At 38.6% G+C, this 17,779-nt stretch overlaps 2 long non-coding RNA genes across 2 annotated transcripts; both read left to right on the forward strand.

Moving 5' to 3' along the window:
* The first annotated feature begins 8,716 nt into the window (after positions 1-8,716).
* On the forward strand, positions 8,717-10,598 carry LOC131987244 (uncharacterized). Its single transcript, XR_009395746.1, has 3 exons — positions 8,717-9,003; positions 9,705-9,886; positions 10,186-10,598. It is a non-coding gene; the product is annotated as an uncharacterized LOC131987244 (long non-coding RNA).
* Positions 10,599-10,617: 19 nt separating this feature from the next.
* LOC131987245 (uncharacterized) lies at positions 10,618-13,217 on the forward strand. Its single transcript, XR_009395747.1, has 2 exons — positions 10,618-11,293; positions 12,661-13,217. It is a non-coding gene; the product is annotated as an uncharacterized LOC131987245 (long non-coding RNA).
* The last annotated feature ends 4,562 nt before the right edge of the window (positions 13,218-17,779 follow it).

The raw sequence follows: 17,779 nt of genomic DNA on the forward strand, positions 1-17,779 counted from the left end.
GTCGGTATATTACGCTTTGGGAATGAGAACGGGTTGTCTATCCATACATCCATTTTCATCCACTTATCCATGTCTGGGTCGCGGGGGCAGCAGGTTAAGCAGGGCATTCCAGGCGTCCCTCTCCCCAGCCACAACGTCCAGCTCCTCCTGGGGGACCCCGAGGCGTTCCCAGGCCAGGAGAGAGATATAATCCCTCCACCGTGTTCTTGGTCTTCCTCTGGGCCTCCTACCAGTTGGACCTGGAACTCCTCTAACGGGAGGCACCCGGGAGGATCCTTACCAGATGTTGAACAACCTCAGCCGGCTCCTCGACGTGAAGGAGGAGCGGCTCTACTCCGAGCTCCCTCCGGATGTCTGACCTCCTCACCCTCTCTGAGGCTGAGCCCAGCCACCTGTCCATCACACGCTCTGTTCTACCCTCACCTGTGAAGAGGACCCCGAGATACTTGAACTCCTTCGCTTGAGGCAGTACCTTTCCCAACCCAGAGGGGGCAGTCCACCGTTTTCTAGCAGAGAACTGTTATATTTGAAAAATGATATGAAGGCAGATATCTAATGTGTTTTTCTCTTGTCATTTTTCACAGACAGTCATGAGACAGGGCAATCTGATCTCACAATACATTATCCTGTTTAGGCTAAATACACACCTGGAACAACACACACACACACACACACACACACACACATTGTGTATCACAACCTTCGAAGAGACTTGAACAGCTGTTGGCCTGTCCATGTCATAAGTAACTGGCCAATAGGTTTCGGTTCGCGTGTACGTCCAACTTCTGTAGAAGAATGAAAATGTGAATTATTACAGAGATATACGCTTTATATCTTTACCTGTGACCTAATTAAAGGCCTGCATTGAGACCAGTCTTTTTCTCTGGTGTGTGTTTTCTCTTTGTCTCCAATCTACGAACCAGAGAGACCCTTACAGACCCGTGGCCTCAGACTTGGAGGTGCTGACTCTCATCCCAACTGATTCGCACTCGGCTGTAACCCATCCCAATGAGTGCTTCACCGAGTGTCCAAGACATGCGACCGCAGATCTGACGATACGATAACAAAATCCATCATCGATCTTTGGCCTCGAGTGCTCTGGTACCAAGTAACCTTATGAGCAACTCTATGTTTGAACATGATGTTTGTTACGGCCAATCCATGACTAGCACCAAAGTCCAATAACAAAATACCACTCAGGTTCAGATCGGGCCATTTCTCCCAATCACCTCCTCCAGGTACCATCATCGTTGCCCACATGAGTGTTGAAATCTCCCAGAAGAACTACAGAGTCCCCAGGTGGTTCCCCTTCCAGGACTCCACCCAGAGACTCCAAGAAGGCCGGATACTCTGACCTGCTGTTCGGTGCATAGACACTAACAACAGTCAGAGACCTCCTCCTCGCATTGAGGCGACCCTCTGGTTCCTCGGGGAGAACTCCAACACAGCGGCGCTCAGCCGGGGGCTTGTGAGTATCTCCAGACCCGCCCGGCACCTCTCACCCCGGGCAACTCTGGAGAAGGAGAGAGTCCAGCCTCTCTCTGGGAGTTTTTGTCCCGGAGCCCAGGCTATGTGTGGAGGGGAGCCCCACTATCTGTCTATCTCTCTCTATGAAAAGCAAAATTCTCAGTAAAGAACTTGAATCTTTATGTGTCATATTATCAGGAAGTACGCCCAAAATGAAAAGAGCTGGATCTATAATAAAGTTGATCCTCAACACCTAAAAGTATTTTATTTAATCAGGAAACCTGTCCTCCCTCCTCAGTGAAGTGTCATGCTGACTCAGCAGACATACACACACACACACACACACACACACACACACACAATGGGATCACATTTGTTGAGGTCATTGTGCTAAATTTGCCTGTTGTTTACTCAAGATGCAAATGATTTCTTGTGTATGATCGGGCCATGAAGTTTGAATAATTCCGAGGAACTGCAGACAGTCCGTCCATTGCAGCGGCAGCAGCGAGTCTGAAGGGTCACTCTCTCATGAAGCGAGAGACAAATCAAGATGTTGGTGCTTTTTCTGCTCCTCATGGCTTCACCAGGTAAGTCTTTATCTTCTTTTATATTCCCACTACATTGATATGTCATTGTGGCTGCAGAGCTCTTATCACAACTCTTTTATGATGCCCTTCATTACATTATAATTGATGTAGAGACTAAAGCAAACTGGTTTGGTTGATGTTGATGACATCATACATGGCTGGATAAAGAGCTGTGGTCCCGGGGCCTCAGGTCTCAGGGCCCCGCCACCTTCACCGTGTCAGACACGCCTTTCTATTGTTCCAGTCCAGCTCAGAGGACGTGATTTATAAACTGAGTCCTCTGATCTTTGTCAAAGTGCCTCTTAAACCCAAACACACACTGAGCTGATCTCCTTTTAAAAAGCAGGAATCAGTCACATTTCTAATTGGATAGGATGGGTTAAATGCAGAGGTTGAATTTCCCCATTGTGGGATTAATAAAGTACTCTTCTTCTTCTTCTTCTTCTATATATATATATATATATATATATATATATATATATATATATATATATATATATATATATATATATATAATTTATTATTGTACATGCAGATTTTTTGTTTGAGGTCACAAGCCAAAAGGTTTAAAAGATGAAGATGTGTTGTATAAATGTGTCCTGTTTCTGAAATGCAGAATAAGTAAAAGAACAATATTTCAGTGTGAAACGTTGTGCAGTTATATTAAAATATATGATATTATATATTATATCAGTGTTTTTCAAACTTTTCATGCCTAAGGCACACCTGTATTTATATCAGTCCAATAATCAGGGCTTTCCCCTGGGACATGGAGCAGCCAGCCAGTGGGGAGAGGTGCAGTCAGCAGGACATGTTAACTCCTCCGCGTCCAGCCTGTAAATGAACCAGGCATGCGTGAAGTGGCTGCTGGCTGTCTTCCAGTCAGAGTCTCTTTTTGACAGACAGAGAGGAACGTTTCTCTGTCACCATGCTGCTGTTGATCTGAAGGGAAGAGGGCTGTAAAATGAACATGCTCTAGTGAATCACAACTTGTTAATCAAAACTATTTCATTATAATTTAAAATAATGTCGTCTGGAAAGCTCTGAATAATACGGTGAAACTACTGGGTTCCCTTTGAGGACGAGTTTTAAAACTAGTTATTCTGAGGCTAGTATAGAATGTATGAGGAAATGAGACGCACACAGCAATAATACAGGAAATTAAAAATGAATTTATAATGTTTTATGTTGTTGTATACTGCATTAATAGTGTGTGGTTGTCACAAAATCTCACGGCACATCAACCACTGTTATATATTACAATAAAATATCACATAATATAATACTATATAATATAATAATATATTATAGAGTATTATATTATGTGATATTTTATTGTAATATATATTATTATGTTATATTTTAAATTATTATATTAAAACTTATATGTTATTATATTATGTTATATATGATTATATTATATATTATCATATTGTGTGATATTTTATTGTATTATATATTATTATGTTATGTTTTAAATTATTATATTAAACTTATTATATTATATATTATTAAATTATGTTATATATTATGATATAATATGTATTATTATATTGCATTATATCTTATTTTATGTTTTATATTATATTAAAACTTATAGTAAAACTTATTATATTATATATTATTAAATTATGTTATATATTATTATATAATATGTATTATATTACATTATATCTTATTTTATGTTTTATATTATGTTATGTTACGTTTTATATGATTATATTATGTTATTATATTAAAACTTATTATATTATATATTATTATATTACATATCTTATTTTGTATTATATATTATTATGTTACATTTTATATTATTATATTAAAACTTATCATACCATGTTATATTTTATTATAGTATATATTTTTAGGTTGTGTTTTATATTATATTAAAACGTATTATATTATATATTATTATATTATGTTATTAATATATAATATTATATATTATTATATTACATTATATCTTATTTCAAGATTTATATTATATAATATATTATTATGTTATGTTTTATTGTATATTATATTATATGATATTATATTACATTATATTATATTATATTATATTATATTATATTATATTATATTATATTATATTATATTATATTATATTATATTATATTATATTAAATTAGATTCATTAAACGGTAAAGTTATAAAGTGAACATGTATAAAAGTTCTTTACAGCATAAATGTGACCAGTATTCATGTGTGTCTCTACAGGCCTGTGTGCTGGACGTCAGTACCATTTAATTTCTGACCCGAAGACTTTTACTGAAGCACAAAGTTACTGCAGAGAGAAATACACAGACCTGGCCACTATAGACAGCATGGAGGATGTGGAGACCCTGAACAGAATGGCAGAAACAGCAGGAGTTTCCTCTGTGAGTTCACTTTCCTCTTTCTTTCCCTACAAACATGTTTTTGACATCATGTCAGTGACACCTGGATTTAAAGTTTAACAATCTGAGCCGTGATACTTCAGAGAAACTTTAAAGTGTTTTTTTACACTGAACTAGGACGAAGGATTTAGTTCCCCATTGAACGTGTATTATAAGAGATCTCTTAATGTCCAGTATAAACAGCAGGAATTATTACAGGAAGCAGAACCTGTTTCAGTGTTCATATGGACACATGAATATTATGATTAATGCAAATATGTGTTTCAGAACACCTGGATCGGGCTGTACGATGACGTGAACAGCTGGAGGTGGTCACTGTCAGACATAGACAGTTTCTACAAACCAGGGGAGGAGGAGTTCAGAGGATGGCAGTCTGGAGAACCAAACAATTACGGAGATGATGAACACTGCACACTGATGTCTCCTGATGGACTATGGAACGATCGCAGCTGCACATCCACCTTACAGGCGGTCTGCTGTGATGTGAGAGGTGAGAATATTGATGAGTGAAGGTAAAACAGACCAGTTGAGCTTGTTGACCTCTCCCCTTCTCTGCTGCTCTTTGCCTCTCTGTCTCCAGTTACATGAAGCTCATTTAAAGCAGATGGACGTGAGTCCTGCCTTCATTTCACTGTGAGAAGCTGCAGGTTTCTATAAAGAGCTCCATCATTAACAGCTTTATCCCACGTCACTGTCTCAGTCAACAGGGCTGCAAGAAAAGGAGTTGATATGCAAACAGCTCCACGGTGACTTCAGCTTCATGCTGACATTCATTAAGAAACATCAAACTGCTGAGAAAAATATTCAGACGCAGAAAAACTCAAATATAAAGTTTGCATCTATGTTGTGTGTTATGTTGCCTCTGCACAGCTCTTCTCTGGATCTATTTTCAGGGCTGGATGTGACATTTGTCCTCACTAACGACTCCATGATCTGGACTGAGGCCCAGAGCTACTGCAGAGAACACCACACAGACCTGGCCAGTGTGAGAGACCTGACAGAGAACCAGAAGGTCCAGGAGCTGGTTCCAGAAGTAGGAAGAGTCTGGATCGGCCTTTTCAGAGACTCCTGGAAGTGGTCTGATGGAAGTAACTCCTCGTTCAGCCACTGGCAGCCAGGGGAACCTAATAACAACGGGGGGGCGGAGGCTTGTGCAGCAGTTGTTTTCGGGTTCTCTGGAAGATGGGTGGATGTGCCCTGTGGCCGGATGTATCCATTCATCTGCTATGGTCCAGGTGAGTGGTAACCCCTGATTCAAACACTATTTATATCAGATTTAGGTTTACTTTAGCATCAAATGACACTAAATGTGAACACTCAGGATGCTGGTGTTAGCGTGCAGTGTGACCAACTGCAGATAATCAGTTTGTGTTGACTTCAATGTGAGAATATCAACAGATGGAGGAAGTAACTGCTTCTAACTGACTGATAAACCCCTGAACGCCCCCTGGTGGCGGCCTGCAGTATAGCTCTAAACTGACCACAGGCAGGACAAAACTAACTGAGGACACTTTATATCAACAGGATGCTGATTATTATCCAAGCAGAAACCTCTCAACTCATCATGTTTGATTATGTTTTAAAAGTCCCTTCAAAGCAAGTGTTCAGACTGAGGCTGAGGAGCTCTGTGGACCCCAACGACCCTGCTGTGATGGAGGCAATGCTGAAGCAGGTAAATCTGCTTTTTATTCACATTTTATGCAAAAACTGAGTAAACAAATGACTGTTGGAAGCATCAAGGTGAAACTTTATTGACCCTCAGAGAGTGATTTCACATTAAAGCAGTAAAAGAAACAGTCTGAGGAGGAAACAGATAAAGAGACATTTCAAATAATAAAGTTTAATAATGTCCAAATACAATCCAGCAATGTGAGAAAAGCCCGAGCGTTTACAGGAGAAGAAACAGGGAAAGTCACCAACTATCATGTGAGGAAACAAAGTGTGAAGAAGAGCTTCCAGAGGATGAAATGTAAAGAAGAATGCAGAATGTAATCTCTCGGTGTGAGTAATAATGTTTCTCAGATCAAACAGAAGCTGAAGGCCCAGGGGGTGAATGACGACGTCACACTGAGCTTTAGGAAGCAGGCAGATGGAAAAGCCTTCCACAAGGAGAAGAAATAGACCAGAAAGGTGGAGCTTTAATTTAGATTTGCTGTGAATCAGAAAAGTGTGTTTCTTTACTCAGATACCCCTTTTGGACCAAAGCAGTTTCAGGAGCGTTTGGAGCCGGTGCTAGTGCTGGTTCACAGTTGGTTCCACTTGTGAACCAGCTCTGAACCTGTTTTCTTTTCCACAGAGAGCCTGGTCATTACGTCTCTGTTAACGTCTGTATGTCTCCGTCCTCTCAGCCAGTATAACAACAACAGACTACATGTCTCTACAGCACATCTGCTGCTCATCTAGATCACTATGGACGCCCAATACATTCTGATTAACACTGAACGTAACATGCTAATGTTGGACTTTGTTGTTAGCTAATGTTAGCATGCTAGCTGGCCCGCATCAATCACATTGCAGTTAAACAAATCAAATAATTGGATGAAACACGTTTTAGTTGGGCTTGTTGGTCAGATAGCCCCGCCCCCAGCCCCTGATATAAGCAGTTCACAGTTCAAGACCAGCAAACAGTTGGTGCCGTAGTGGAACCAGTTTTCTCGACTGGGAACTGGTTCTTTGGCGGTGGAAAATTACATTACATTACATTACATGTCATTTAGCAGACGCTTTTGTCCAAAGCGACTTACAATAAGTGCATTCAACCTGATGGTACTAGACATAGACCACAGGAATCAAGTAAGTACATAACTTTAAGAACTAACTGTAATTGCTACAGGAGTGCTATATGTTAAAGAAGAAAAGAATAGAAAAGAAGAAGAAGAAGAAGAGCAATTTTTTTTTTTTTAAATATATATATGTGTTAGGTGACCATGGCTTAACCGAGGTATTGTTGGAAGAGATAGGTCTTCAGCCTGCGGCGGAAGATGTACAGGCTGTCTGAGGTCCTGATGTCGGTGGGGAGCTCGTTCCACCATTTGGGAAGAACTGGGAAAATCAAAGAACTGTTTTCAATTGGGCACCGGCCTGAAACCGGCTCTGGTGGAAAAGGGGTCAGAGTCTTTGTGTGATGTGTGAGAATAGAGCTGCAACAATTAGCTGATTAATCGACTCCTTGCAGCTGTTTTTATAATCAAATAATCATTTTAGTCATTTTACAAGCTCAAATGTCAAATATCTGTTGGTTCCAGCTTCTCCAGTTTAAAGATTTAATGCGTTTATTGGTCATAAACATATATTTACTCATATTTAAACATAGAGAGACTGTCTGTTTATTAAAAGAAGACATTTGAATTGATCTGTTTGGGCTGTCGGAATCTATAACAGGTAATGTTTTATTATTTTTCACATTTTATAGGTAAGATAATATAAATGAGATCTGACTGGAATCAACTCCAGTGAAAATACACCTTTAAACTTTAATGTTGTGTTGAATCATTCAAATCTACTTTCATGAGTAAAAACATCTTTCTTCATTTGAGTTAATATATCGCATCAAAACATGTCAAACAGTTCTGGCTTTTCAAATATGAATATTTAATGCTTTTCATAGTCATATATGGTCATAAACTTATATTTACTCATATTTAAACTTGTTGGTTTATTATTATTATTATTATTATACAAGACTTTTGAATTCATGTGTGTGTGCTGTGGGGGTTTATAACAGAGATTTTTCACTATTTTCTGACATTTCATTGATAATATTAATAAGATTAGATGACACATATTCTTTATGATGAGATCAGATATTTGGTTCCTTCATATTTTTTGGTTTATGAATTAAAGTTTCACTTGGAACAATGCCGTCATGAAATAAAACCAGATTTTTATTTCTTTAAATAAAAATTAGTTTATAATGAAATAAAACAATATCAAACAAAGTAATGTTGCTTTGAAAATGTATGATGAAATAACATAATAATGTCTGCAATGAATTTAATAAATTGTTTTCTTTTTCATGGAGATAATAGAGAACACTTTCCATAATACTGATGATTTTAACAATAAATGGCCTCTGTGATCTATAATCTTATATAAAGTTTCTTCTCTGATATTTATATTTTAGGCTTTATTAAGAGTTATAATAGTTTACTGCCTGTTCCTGCTGTTTATCAATGATGTGACAAGGTTTGACACAGTCTCGCGAGACTTTGTGTAACGCTATGTGTGTTGACAGATCTCGCGAGAGTGAGCTGTGAGACAGAGAGGCAACCTTTCTCTCCACAACACCTCTGCCGTTGAGTTATAACCGTCTCGGTGTTGTGACGTGAATCGTCTCCCAGCAGAATGTTTTCCCGCCGTCTAACTTAATATTTCACTTTTGTGGATTTCCGCAGAGAAAGCAGCGACACCGGAGCAGAGAAACACCTCCGGACAGCACGGCACCGTTTATCTGACTCATTATTACTCATTAAATCCACTGTTTTTGGATCAAAGTGCTTTTAAAGACAGATACTCGGCGAGATCAACTTTAAAACGAGCGAGCTGAGCAGGTTTGTAGCCGTTCACTTCATGTAACCGACAGACGTTCGCCTTTTAAAATGCGTTAAAAAGGTAAATTAAACCTTTAGATCACGTTTTTATGTGATAATTAATAATGTAATGTCTGTTTGTCCCGGGTCACTCACAGGGAATCCGTTAACTCGCTTCTTTTTGGGTTTATTGAGACTTTTGTGTTTGATGGTGCAACACTCAGAACTTTATATTCATTTAAACATACATATAGGTGTGTGTGTATTAATGTATGTGGGTCAGTGACAAACAATGGTTGGCAAGATGTCAAATGGTGTAACCACAAAATTATTATAAATATATATCTATATAAATATATATATACATATTATTATTTTACAGTGTATTTAGTTGGACTTATACATTTAATTACTTAATTTTAAAAAACATATTTCTGAGTATTTCTACATTTACACATTTCACCATTACCATTTTTTTCTAAAATTTAGACAAATTATGGAAAATTTGTTATATACCATAATGTTGCAATGTAAACATGGATTGTATTTTTTTAATCATTTAAATTAATTTAATTAATTTCCTGTAAATAATCAGATTTTTATGAAAAGAAATTAATGGTTACACCAACTGACCCATGTATGTGTGTATATATATATAACAATATACACATTATTTTTGTGTTCATAGCAGTTGTATTATGTGATTTTATTGTCTAATTAAGAATGATAAATGACAGAAGCTCCCAGTGAGCTGCTGTAGCGTGAACTGGCCGCTGGGTGGCAGCACTGACCAGCAGCGTCACTGGGCTCCTTGCAATGCCTCCTGGGAGCTGGGCTCATCATCCAGATGAGAGGAGGAGCAGCAACAGTTGTCCTGCTTCACTGGTTTCTGTTCTATTTACAGGTGAGTTCCTCACTTTTTATCTGACTACAGATGTCTGTAAACTAATATGAATCCCCTGTGATATGTGGATCATAAGCTTAAAGTATGTAAAGTAAAGTAATAAAGTAATGTCAAGTGTGTAAATATTTAAGAGTCATGGTACGTGAAGGTTGTAGAAAACAGGAAAATGTTTATTTTTGGTCTGATATGAATTTTGATGAGTTTGTTTTCTTGGAAATATATTAAAATAGATGTGAATGTTATTCAAACGGCCATTGCTTCAATGCAGACAAAATAAAAGAAATAATTCATGATTGCAGTGAAGAAGTTAAAATGAAAATGAAAATCAAATAATCCAGATGAGAGGAGGAGCAGCAACAGTTGTCCTGCTTCACTGGTTTCTGTTATATTTCCAGGTGAGTTACTAACTTTTTATCTGACTACAGATGTCTGTAAACTAATATGAATCCCCTGTGATATGTGGTTCGGGAGCTAAAAGTGCGTTAAGTGTGTAAATATTTAAGTGTCATGGTACGTGACGGTCGTAGAAAACAGGAACATTTTTATTTTTGGTCTGATACGAATTTTGATGAGTTTATCTTCATGGAAATCTGTTAAAATAGACATTCACAGGGGTCCAGACTAACTTTTTGCATTGGTTGCAATGAAACCCCAACATTTGGGTGCACCTTAAACTTTGTGCTGGTGCACCTAAAAAAAAAAATTTTGGCACACCAGCACAAATTTTAGGTGCACCCACATTTTTAATTGCGTCGCCTTAAACACCATAAGGTCACTTTTTATCACTCCATAACTTTCATATAATGTGAATGATTTTTAAACAAGAACAAGGTGTAGAGAAATGCTTGGCTGCGGTCGAATAGTCAAATTTGCTTAGGAACCTTCCTAACTGAGTGAAATGACCCGGAAGTATTATCGTAGCCGCCATGATAAGAGCTGTTCGAATTCTCTAACTGTTAAGGAAAGGAGCTTCAATGCTTCCTTTAGTATCTCCTTTAGCATAGGATACACCGGACCATCCTTTACGAAAGGAAAGGAGGTAATGGCGTCCCACAATTCCTTGCGGTAGCAGCATATAAGGCCGACCGGTCATGAGAAGAAACGAACAAAATGACTGACAAATCCCGCAGATCGTCGTGTAAGTTACTGATGTGTTTTCATCTTAATTTAATTATATGTTTAATGTATGAATATGATGTTATAAGAACTTGTCATAAATTTGTTGCATCAGTTTGCATTAGTTATTTCCTCCTTTTGAACGTTATGTGTCTCTGCCTTTACGAATATAATTCATTGAAATAATTGAACTTTAGTCACAGATGCTGAAACCCTTGCCTTAATAAAGGCAAGGGTTAAACTGGAGCAGCTCTTCAGTGGGAAGAGGAATGCAGCGAAATCAGGCTGGGAGTAAGTACATCTGTGAGTTAAAATATGATTGTAAGTGTTGTGTTGAATTAAGCTAATTGTGATTTATAGGCAGCTGGTGAAGGAGATTGGGCTGCAGGGGCAGGTGACTGCCATGCAGGCTGCCAAAAAATGGGACAACCTAAAAACAAAATATAAGGTGAAACAAATCCTATAGCTGGGTTTGGTGGTGGAATAATGTTTGTGGACACTGTGTTGTACATTTGATTCTCACATTTAATTTAAAGCAGACTTCTGAGGCTAAAACAGTTGAAAAGGCACAATGCTGAATGCCCAGTAACAGACTGTTCTGCCTCAACTGTGTTTACAGTAACATGCTTTCATCCATGTTAATAGGAGTTAAAGAATCCCCCCACGGGAACAGGCAGGGACAGTGGGGAGGCACCAGCAGCTACTTGGCCATGGTTTGATGCCATGCATGAGGCACTTGGTGAGAGGCATCTATTCAGCCTCCCACCCTTGTTGACTCATGCTCGGCATCAAATCCTGCCCCGCCTGCTGCTGAAGCCTCACCCTGTAGCAATGCCACATCTGGGGGTGAAGTGCCATCAGGCCACGGTGTCTCCAGTTGTGAGGAGGAGGAGGAGGAGGAGGAGTCCGTGCCATCCTGCAGCTCTCAGCCACCTCCAAAAAGGCGGAGAAGGGGCACGAGTGTGCTGAGCTTTCTTAAAAAGCAGGCCGAAAAGGAGGAGGCCAGGGATGCAGCACTTTTTGCGCAAAATGAACGATTTCTTAACCTGTTCAGCGAATTAGTAAAAAAAAAATAACAAAGCAAACCGTCCTGTTGTGTTGACTTCAAAATGAATGTGAGATTCAAGTATAGAACCACACACTACCTGACCTGTTGTGATCAACATCACTGAAAATACTGATTTCCTTGTACGTTCTCACCATTAGTGTGGTGGTCACATTCCAAAACATTTGCAGTCAAAGCTGTAGTGCTGGAACTGCAGCCTCTCCATGGAGGCTTTGAGTGAAGGACAGAGCCATCATGTTGTCCTATTTGCTAATGACTTCATTTACATTGAGACATTATGTAAATCAGTTTAAAGCTCCTTTACCACTGACTTAACGAGTTTAGTGTTTCTTAGGCATCAAATGGGTTTTGCACATTAGAAAGATCCACTGCAATAAATATGACAAACACTGTGTGATATAAGGAAAGTCGATTTATTAATCGATAAAGAAAATGCAGAAGAAAACTTCTTCAATTCACTAAAACAAAATTCTTTCAATTTACAAAATGAAATAATCATGCTCTTGCAGAGGTGAGGGACGCCGATTTGGGGCAGACACCTGTGCTGCCAATCTGTCCCTCAGATGCTGACCTCCTTGATATTCTTGCACAGGTGGTGGCTGCGGCACAGGATCCTCTTCTACAGCTGGCTCCAGGATGTCCCCAGCTGTGACGCAAATGTTGTGGATAGATGGACTGGATTCCATTAAGTGTAATTGTGTTGGGCCCTTGTCACATTAAACACATTAGATGTTTGCCACCTGTATCAGCCAGAACAACTTCAAAGCACAATCAAGTGCCATTTCATGGTGTTTAGTGATATGTATGGTGGTTCGCAAATGAAAGCATACTTATTTACAGACATACTTGCATATACATATTGTAATCCAGTTCTGTCATATTCTGTGTAGTCTAAATTGTACACACTGGACCGTAATACTATTATATTCATAGGCCATCTTATAATTGGATCAAAATGAGGAAATTAATCTCAACAATATGGTTGACTTTTCCGGTTCAATACGTTGAAAATGAAGAATAATGACATAGGATCTCAATTCATCCAATTTTATTTTTATTTTTTTTAATTCTTAGCAATTTTATAGATTGTGTATATGTGAATAAGATCTGACACATAATAAAGGTATGCTTTCAAAGCATAATAACATGTACAGTAGTGGCTTTGTAGCACTCAACGTTGTAAATGTGCCATGATTTATCAGTTTTCATTCAATCATACCTATTGGTATTTTGTCTATAAATATGAATGGACAGGTGCATGATCAACCTTTCTCAATGTGATCACCATTTTGTTTCACTATTGTGACTGTCGTGGTCTACTGTATTATTCTTTTTTGTTACATTTCATTTCCAATCATGGTAATCGCCTAATATTCGTGAGAACGCTGATTTTTGTAGTCCATCTTCGGAAAATTGTAGTTTCACCACGACATTCGACGTCATCAACATTGGCCGTGGCGTGATGACGTAGACTAAGTGTAAGTGCAGTCGGATTCTCTAAACACCGCGATCGTCTTCTCCTAACTCCTCATGAATTCTCCTTCTCATCTTTCCTTGACCTCGTGACGTTTTCCATTGAGGTTAAGGAAAAGTGGTTAGGAAAGGACTTAGGAGCTGATTTTTTTGACTATTCGACCGTACCCCTTGTCTTTATTTAATTGAACTGCTCTCACTGAAAGCACAATTATATATGTACATATATATGTATATATGTATTTATATATTAGGGGTGCACCGATTGCAATTTTCTGGCCGATCACCGATTTTGGCCGATACCGATTTTTTCATAACTCACAGCATACACCTTCAATGTTTGAATCTTATTTAATTGAAAAACAATAACACAGCAGTATTTTTCTTTAACAAATAAAGGAAATTACAATGTCTGAGGTAGTTAATAAAATATTGAACTTAAAATAAATAGCAACAATTTACAGCACAAACTAACAGAACTGCAACCATAAATAAAGTGTTTTTTGGTTTTGTTATAGTACAACATACAGACAACTAGGGAGGGCATAGATTTTCGAATAGTCATTAAATATAAAAAAAAATCGAATAGTTCATCATATCTGGGAGGAAAAAAAGTTGTATTACTGGTGCCTTCCGCACGGAGGTAGCGTAGCATTTGATGATACAGTGTGGCGGCTAGATGCCAAACTGTAGAAGAAGAATAAAAAAACAGAGGAGAGGGTTTTCCAAGGCAGGACAAGTTAGTTAACCCCCAGAGGGATTTAGAGACTCTGGAGGTGACGTTTGGTTTTCACCGTCGTTAACTGTGCACAACGTCAGCAGCTGAAAGCAGCATGGCTAACTATGCACAGAGTCTCCGCTGATCATAAACATAGCGATCGTGAATGAACTGGGATGCTAACTGTGCACAGAGTGTCCGGTGCTTGTTGTAAACAAACAGAGATCGCTAAGTGAACACCTCCTGCAGCAGCAGCACATACACACTGTACTGCTACAGAGCTAACTGTTAGCCTGTTAGCACATACACACTGTACTGCTACAGAGCTAACTATTAGCCTGTTAGCACATACACACTGTACTGCTACAGAGCTAACTGTTAGCCTGTTGGCACATACACACTGTACTGCTACAGAGCTAACTGTTAGCCTGTTAGCGCATACACACTGTACTGCTACAAGAGCTAACTGCCGCTAACGGCGGCTCTTCTTCTTAAGAAGAGTAAGAAGGAGTCGCTGGATTTGTCTCCAGTCGCTTTCTTGAAAAATAGTTGCTAAGGGGGGTCTGAAAAGTTGCTGAATTTAGCAACAAAGTTTGGAGCACTGCTTTGCCGGTGGGGGGTTATTATCATTATTATTATATAAAAGTTAGTACATGCTTTTGTTACTTCAAGGTTAGATTACTGTAATTCCTTACTGTCAGGCTGCTCCAATAAATCCATTAAAACTCTTCAGTTAGTCCAAAATGCTGCGTTTGTTTATTATTATTATACAAGACTTTTGAATTCGTGTGTGTGCTGTGGGGATTTATAGCAGAGATTTGACACTATTTTCTGACATTTCATCAATAAGAAAGATAAGAACCCGTAGCATTGTGTATATGATGTTCTGATGGGGTCTGGTGTGTTTATGTGCACTAGCGACCACCAGAGGCAGCGTTTCAAAAAGCTGTGAGACAAACTCAAACATGATTCCTGAGAAGGGACCGACCAGTGAGTCAGTCAGGCTATACAGCCAAATCCTACTCACAGCCAATAATGTGAATGTGAGAGTAACTAGTGGAATCAAAACACAACAACCAGAATGTTTCTGTTCTCCAACGCTCCTCATCACATCCTCACACAGGAAGAGGCTGGCAGGCAGGCTATAACTACCGCAGCCATCAGGGCTCCTTCTCACTTCTCTGATTTGCATCCTCATTTCCCTCACTTGTCTTGTCCTTGAATCTTCGTCCCTCCCACCAGGGACACATGGAGAGACGCAGGAAACCAGGCGAGGAGAGAGGAAACGTTTTAGGACACATGAGAAGTCCTTTATTTCCTCCGAAGCGTCACGTGAAGCAACGTCCGTTTCTATTGACGGCGGCAGCGGGTCACAGCTGGATTAGCTGTCGGCCACTTATTTAGTCAATTCTGATACATTTAGAGCAGGGGTCTAAAAAATGAAATTACCTGGGGGCTGCTGGAGGCAGTATCAAAAAGACACAAAATGACTAAAAAGACACAAAATGACCAAAAAAAGACACAAAATTATTCAAAAAAGACGCAAAATTATTCATAAAGACACAATTATTTTAAAAAAGACACAATGATTTAAAACTTACAAAATTACCACCAAAAAAAAGACACTTAAAAAAACAAAAATTAATTAAAGGGACCTTCCACACACAACACGGTTAAGTGCCATTCATATAAAACTCACATTACACTTTCATATCAAGTTGAGGGCCACAAAATATTGTCACGAGGGCCACAATTGGCCCGCGGGCCGCGAGTTTGAGACCCATGATTTCGAGTCAAACAGAGCAGGAAGCAGGGAGGGGTTAGGGCGGGGCTACCGCATGATTGATAGGTCACAACTACAGTGTGTTTTCACTTCATCAAAGTTAACTGGAACATTTTGTTCTTCAAGATGTTGTTTATTATTCAGTTGGACTAAGAGACATTCTATATCAGGGGTCTCAAACTCAAAATGACCAAAATAAAGACACAAAATGACCAGAAAAAGACACAAAATTACCAAAAAAAGACACAAAATTACTACCAAAAAGACGCAAAAGGACAGAAAAAAACACTAAATTACTTTAAAAAGACACAAAATACACAGAATTACCAAAAAAGACACAAAATGACAGAAAAAACTAAATTACTTAAAAAAGAAACAAAATGACTAAAAAAAGACACAAAATTACTAAAAAAAGACACAAAATTCTTTAGAAGACACAAAATTACCAAAAAAGACGCAGAATTACCAACAAAGACACAAAATTATTAAAAAAGACATAAAATTATTAAAAAAGACACACAATTATTAAAAAAAGACACAAAACACAAAATTACCAAAAAAAGACACAAAATTACCAAAAAAAAGTAATTAAAGGGACCTTCCACACACAACACGGTAAAGTGCCATTCATATAAAACTCACATTAAATTTCATATCAAGGTGAGGGCCACAAAATATCGTCACGAGGGCCGCAACTGGCCCGTGGGCCGCGAGTTTGAGACCCATGCGCTAAAGAGTCCAACGTTCATTCAAATAAATAAGATGCCTTAAAAACATACAGGAAGCCTTATTTTCCTGTATAATTATTAATTAAAATATGCAATGATTAAGATCAGTGTGAACCGCGTCGCTGGCTGGATTTGAATTCAACAACTTCCACAATTTAACTAATAATAGCTAACGGTTATTTTCCAGCTAAGGCAGCAAGGGTTATGAAGTATGAAGGCTCTGATTACGTGCTGTGTTCCTCTCAGGTGAGATCACATTTGTTTAGGAAAATGTGCAGAATTTACCTGTTGTTTCCTGAATATGCAACGGTTGCTGGGTCTGATCGGGCCATGAACTTTGAATAAATCAGAGGAATTGCACACAGTCCATCTATTTTCTCACTCTGTCTCCCCCTTTTTAACCCCCTTTGTCTGTGTCTCCCCCTTTTGAACCCCCTACCTCTCTAGAAATAGGAATCAAACACAAAAAAGGGAAAAAAATCCAGGAATAATAATAGTAATATTGGTAATATAATAATAACCTAATGCTTCACTCTGCAGGTGATGGGCCCACAGGTTGTCATCTGTAATCGTGCTGTGATTCTCTCCCTTTCTCTCCACTGCAGTCTGCTTTAACAAAGAAACTCTGATCATTGATATTCTTATTAAAAGCAAAATTCTCAGGAAAGAACATAGATCCTCATGTGTCATATTATCAGAAAGTACACCCAGAATAAAAAGAGCTGGATCAACGTGAAAGTTGATCCCCAATAACAAAGTATTTTAATTTTGATCAACACCTTACAACCTGTAATTGTGCAGGTCATTTGCCTATTGCTTCCTGCAAATGCAAACGATTGCTGCGTCTGATCCGGCCATGTAGTTTGAATAGTACTTAGGGATCGCACGCAGTCTGTCGATTTCAACAGCAGCAGCGAGTCTGAAGGGTCACTCAAAATCAAAGATCAAATCAAATCAAGATGTTGGTGGTTTTTCTGCTCCTCGTGGCTTCACCAGGTAAGTCTTTCTT

The sequence above is a fragment of the Centropristis striata genome, chromosome 15, assembly GCF_030273125.1.
Source record: "Centropristis striata isolate RG_2023a ecotype Rhode Island chromosome 15, C.striata_1.0, whole genome shotgun sequence".
Taxonomy (NCBI): domain Eukaryota; kingdom Metazoa; phylum Chordata; class Actinopteri; order Perciformes; family Serranidae; genus Centropristis; species Centropristis striata.